Source organism: Theropithecus gelada, chromosome 4, assembly GCF_003255815.1.
Source record: "Theropithecus gelada isolate Dixy chromosome 4, Tgel_1.0, whole genome shotgun sequence".
NCBI classification, from domain to species: domain Eukaryota; kingdom Metazoa; phylum Chordata; class Mammalia; order Primates; family Cercopithecidae; genus Theropithecus; species Theropithecus gelada.
Window position 1 is genome coordinate 14,588,464 of NC_037671.1, and position 6,000 is coordinate 14,594,463.

Here is a 6,000-nt window from a genome sequence, read left to right on the forward strand (position 1 = left end):
TTGTTATTAACTATAATCACCATATTATAAAATAGATCTCTTGAAACTCATTCCTCTAATTGAAGTTTTATATCCTTTGACCAACATCTCCCTAATCGCCTCTTCCCTGTCCCAGCCCCTGGTAACCTCCATTCACTCTGCTTTTATGAGTTAGACCTTTCTGGATTTCACATAGAAATGAGATCTTGTGTTTTGTCTTCCTGTGTTTCACTCAGCACAACATCCTCCAGTCTCATCCATGTTGTCACAAATGATAGGATTTCATTCTTTTATATGGCTGAATAGAATTCCACTGTGTGTGACTATACCTCATTTTCTTTATTCATTCATCCATTGATGGACTCTTAAGTTGATTGCATATCTTGGCCATTGTGAACAGTGCTGCAATAAACAGGGGAGTGCAGATTTGCCTTTAACATAGTAGTTTCATATTCTTTGAATATATATCCAGAAGTAGGAGTACTGGATCATATGGTAGTTCTATTTTTAATTTTTTGAGGAATCTCCATATTGTTCTCCATAGTGGTTGTAATAGTTTACATGCCCACCAACAGCGTGTAAGTTTCCCTTGTGAGACATGTCCAGAGCACAGCCCCCAGTCCCCTGGCAATGCCCAGGTATGCAGCTTGCTCTCTAGCCAGGGTTGGTGACAACTGTCCTCTGAGACAGTTGGGGACTTCAGTAAATGCCTTTACCTCTTTAGCTCAGTCTTTTCCTTTTCTTCCCTTCCTTTTTCTTTTCCTTTCCAAGCTTTGACATGTCAGGGACAGATCAGATGATCTCTGCCCAGTTCTAAAAACTCTGTGGAGAGTCCTATCATGTTGACACAAAGCTCCTTATGGGAGGAGATGATCCTGAGGAAAATAGGTTAAAAATAAGCAGAACTCAGCTTTTACTTTCACCCTCCCCTGGGCACATCTGCTAACTATCATTCACTCCTGCATTCTCGGGTTTTGTAGTCTTAAAAGAAACTCCCATGGGAACCGCTTTTGGGCTGAAGGATGTTCTCAAAACACAAAAGACCTTGAAACAAAAAAAAGGCATGCTACTTTTAAATATTTAAATAAAAATGTTTGTAATGGCAAAAAAGGAAAAAGAAAAATGACTGTCCTTGACTAGGAAATAGAAACAGTTTGAAAGTTTCATTGGATATGAGAAGAATTTGGCATCCCGATGGCAAGGGTTGGCTTCAGGCACAATTGTGATGGGGGTGAGATTGGTCTTCAGCAGCCCCTACCTCTGGCACCCTGGCCTTCAGGGACCCATGGCCCCAGGTTCCCTGTCCAGAGCACAGCCCCCAGTCCCCTGGCAATGCCCAAGGATGCAGCTTGCTCTCTAGCCAGGGTTAGTGACAAAACATGTCCAAGAAATAATTATTCCTGACATTTGTTAAAGAATGGCAAGGCAGACTTTATTCAGTGGGACTATTGAGGGAGACATCAAGACTACTGCGGGGGGATTTTGCAGTAGGGTTGAGAGATTGGGCTCAGCTCTTAGTACACAAGGTCAGCAGATGAAAAATTCCTAGAGAAAACATCAAAGGTAACAGGAGATTCTGGCTAAAGTATCCCTGCGGGATTCTGACTGAAGACAGACCAGTGTAATCACATATCACCTAGGAGATGGTGGGGACGAGGAACCTGGTGAGATATCAAGGATGGGAGATTCTGGCTAAACAGATTTAGCAAGATTCTTGCTAAATTGGGCAATGCAAAGACTAACACAGAAGCCCAAAGATCAAAGCATAGGTGAGAAGAGAGTTCAGAGGATCCTCCTATAGTTTGGTCAAAGAGAGAATCTTGGTCACATGGCTACTAATTGTTTACAGAGAGAAGAAAGTGAATAGGGCTAAATGACAAGAATGAGCTACTTCTTAGAGATAGATCATTTCATTTTATAAACTCTTTGATACTGACAAAGAGTTGCTCCTTGACCAAAATTTAGTGAGGCTCCTCTAAGCCCTCTTTTCCATTAGGCCTTGACCGTGGTCCCCTCCCCATCCTTGGTCTGCCCAAACAAATTTTAGCAAAGTATCCTGCTAAGTCAGTTTAGCCAGAATCTCCCTCCCACTGAGGTCTCCTCTTAGTAATTCCTAGTCATTTCCCCCGTTACTCTGCTCCTTGCTATAAATCCCTGCATATCGTTGCTGCATTTGGGGTTGAACTAAATCTCTCTCTCCTATTGCAATAGTTTTGAATATAGTCTTCCTTGCCATAATGACAAGTGTCAGCATAATTTTTTCTTGAACAGTACCCATTAGGTTCCAGGTCTTACTTTTACAGAGATAATCAGATTGAGGCTGACCTGGAAGCATGGAAGGGTCTCACGGGGAGAGGGTATGCTATGGAAAGACAGGCATGCAAGCAGATAAAAGACAAGTTGAGTACCATGATGGTGGTAGGAGTCAGCTGCTATGAGAACCCAGAAAACAAAACAACTAACCCCAAGCAGGTACACTTTGAGCTGTGTACTAAAGAATGAGTAGGGCCAGGTGTGGTGGCTCACGCCTGTAATCCCAGTGCTTTGGGAGGCCAAGGCAGGTAGATCACGAGTTCAGGTGTTTGAGACCAGTCTGACCAACATGGTGAACTCCCATCTCTACTAAAAATACAAAAATTAGTAGGGTGTGTTGGCAGGTGCCTATAATCCCAGCTACTCAGGAGGCTGAGGCAGAAGAATCACTTGAACCCAGGAGGCAGAGTTTGCAGTGAGCTGAGATGGCGCCGCTGCACTCCAGCCTGGGCCACAGAGTGAGACTCCGTCTTAAGAATGAGTAGAATTTCACCTGGTAGAGAAATGGAGGAAAGACCATTCCAGGAAGAGAAGGTTGGATAGGGATCTTCCATGTTTTGGCTCAAACAAATGATTCTGCCAGTAGGAATTCCAGGTACCATTTGGGGCACCCCTCAAATTGCTCTACCAGGGGCACAGCTGCTGTTCCTACCCACGGGCCATCAGGTGCCCCACCATACCTGGGGTCCTGCCCCAAGTAAAGCCCCCATTTCCATCCTGCATGCCACAGCACCCTGCCTCTGCTCTCGTAAAGGGATTTACTAAAAAGGATGCTTTGGCTTAAAATGTCAAAGAGAGGTTGGACTCTTCCTTAAAAATAAAATATTTCATTTGGTTCTTCTGAAAGTTACTGATAAAACCAAAGAGGGTAAAGCAGGGAAGGAAAAGTGAGAAGACAAACATTGGCATCAATGCCTAGAAAATGATTCCCTGCGGGTGGAAAATGCTTCGATCATTTCTCCCAGGCAAGGCTAGAAGCAAAGAAATCATGAACAGAAGTGCATGGAAAATCTGAGCAAAATATTTTTAGCTGGTTGACCTTTTAGTAAGAGCAGTATCTCCTTTAAAAGAAAAATTATCAAAAGAATGTTATGTTACTAATGCTCAGAAGGGAGGAAGGGAGGGGGCTAAGCCAGAAGTCAGAATATCCAAGCTCGTGGTGGACTTTTTGGGGGACTAGGTGCCCAGCAGCTTATCCTTCTGAACTGGGCGGTATCCAATCATTGCTAGCATCTGGCATTCCCATGCTCCCTGCCAGCTGAAATGTGTTTGTGGAACCAGCTCTGGATTCTCAAAATATTCCTGTATGGCTCCCTCCCGCCCTTTGCTGCCTCCTTCCCTTCTTCCCTTTCTTCTTCCCTTTCCCGTCCTCCTTCCAGACTTCCCTAATTTGATTCCGCTGAACCTGGGTGGATTGCTTTGCTGGAATAAATTCTGACCTAATCCCACTCTGGGCTCTGCAAAATTCTCTGCTAACTGGTTCTTTCTCAAAATACTCCACTGTCCCTCAGTCGAAGTCAACTCCAAGTAAAATTACGGAGCACACAAGGCTTTGTTTTGTTTTGGTTCCTCTCTACGTCTCCTTTTCATAGGCTTTTCATCTCCATTTCTTTTCCCTCCCATCCTAAAATCTCAAGTACTCAGTGTTCCTGTGGCTGAAAGTCCTCACTGTAGCAGTCTGTCTAGTTCCATTCTGTTTTCCAAAATGGCCTATCCCAGTCACCTTCCACAACTCTCATTCCCTGGGATAGCTGATATTGGCTAATTTTTAGAAATAGGCAGAGGGTCAAGGCAATCCACAAATGCCCACAACTGACCTCCCTCTTTATGTTCTGCTTTTCCCATTTTGATATCTCCCCCCAGCATTACTGAGGTATGACTGACAAATAATTACATGTATTTTAGATGTATGACATGACGTTTTGATATCGGTACATATGGTGAAATGATTACTGCCACCAAGTTAACCCATCCATCACTCACCTAGTTACTATTTCTTCCCATTTTGATTTTAAAGGCACCTTTCTTCCTTTCTTTCTTTTCCTTCCTTCCTTCCTTCCTTCCTTCCTTCCTTCCTTCCTTCCTTCCTTCCTTCCTTCCTTCTTTCTTTCTTTCTTTCTTTTCTTTTCTTTCTGTTTCTTTCTTTCTTTTTTGAGACGGAGTCTCACCCTGTCACCCAGGCTGGAGTGCAGTGGCACAATCTTGGCTCACTGCTACCTCCCCTTCCCCATTTCAAGTGATTCTCCTGCCTCAACCTCCCAAGTAGCTGGGACTACAGGCATCTGCCACCATGCCTGGCTAATTTTTTGTATTTTAGTAGAGACGGGGTTTCACCGTGTTGCGCAGGTTGGTCGTGAACTCCTGAGCTCAGGCAATCCGCCTGCCTCGGCCTACCAAAGTGCTGGGATTACAGGCGTGAGCCACCGTGCCAGGCCTTAAAGGCACATTTCTAATAGCGAAATAGGAAGTTCTAAAGTGGTAACACATTTTCGGCACGCACCTCATTCTATCCATCATGTAGGGAATTCCCTGCTGTTCTTTCTGTTAGGCTGGCTCCAGCCGTGCCTGGGGTCCTGACTTCCAAGAGACTCACAGCTGGGTCTGGGGCGTGGGCCTCAGGGTTGAAAGCTAGATGAGGGAACAGGTGTCAGGTTACAGAGGTCAGGTTGGGAGTGGGCAGGCTGTCCCTGCAGGGAGCAACCTGGAGGTCCCACTTTGCTGTTGGACTAACTCTTGGAATGGATACAAAGTCTTTTCCTTTTCTCAGAAAGTCTTGTGCTCACTCTTCCCTGGCTGCTCAAAGTTAAGCTGTTAGAAACTAGTGAGCCTTCGGGGCATGTGTGCTTTTATTTTAAAGGCTCTGTGGGGTCCAGACCTCCCATGTATATTCACATTCTCTCCTGTTTAACCAGAGAGGGATTACCAAACCTTTTTCACTCTTGCCAGACCCAGCGCCACATCTACCGCTGCCCCTCACCTGACCTCCTTCCTTGGCAAATGCCTCTGACTCATCCAAGAGGGAGCCTGCAACCTGTCTCACCACGCGAATGTCTGCTGTTCTTACCTGTCCCTTTCTCCTTTATCTTTAAAGGAACGATGTCTTCCTCTTCCTCTTACAGGAGAATGCCCCCTTTGTCCCTGACCCTGACCATTAGTCCTCCTACAGTCTCCGTTGATCACGTCCCATGACCTTTGTCTTCCATTGCACTGTGACTCTCTCACTACAGGTTATGAAGAGTCTCATATCTCCGTAGACTCCTACACTGGAAAAAGAAAACCCAAGCCCCATTCTTCCTTTGAGCTGCTAGCACATCTTCCTCCTCCCTGCCAGGGCCAGGCTTCTTAGAGGTGGAGTGTCCACTTCCAGCCCACACCTGCGGAAGCCTCACCCTCACTCTCTCTCACTGACTTCTTCCACCTCAGCCTTCCCGGATGCCTGGACCAAAGGACATTTCCTCAATCGTGATCCTCCCCCTCCCCATGCCACCTTAGCCTCCGCTTTTTCAAACTGTGCTTCCCCAGCTGCAGCGGCACTTCTCTGCCTTCATTTTTCTCATACCCTTGAAATCATTCCTACGTCTTGTTTCCTAATCTTCCTGCCCTTCCCACTCCCGCTTCTTTCCAAATGTACAGGCTTTGTTCATTTTCTCTGTATGTACATTCTAGCCTTATTTTTCTTTCTTCTTCGGATTTTATCTGTTACCTCTG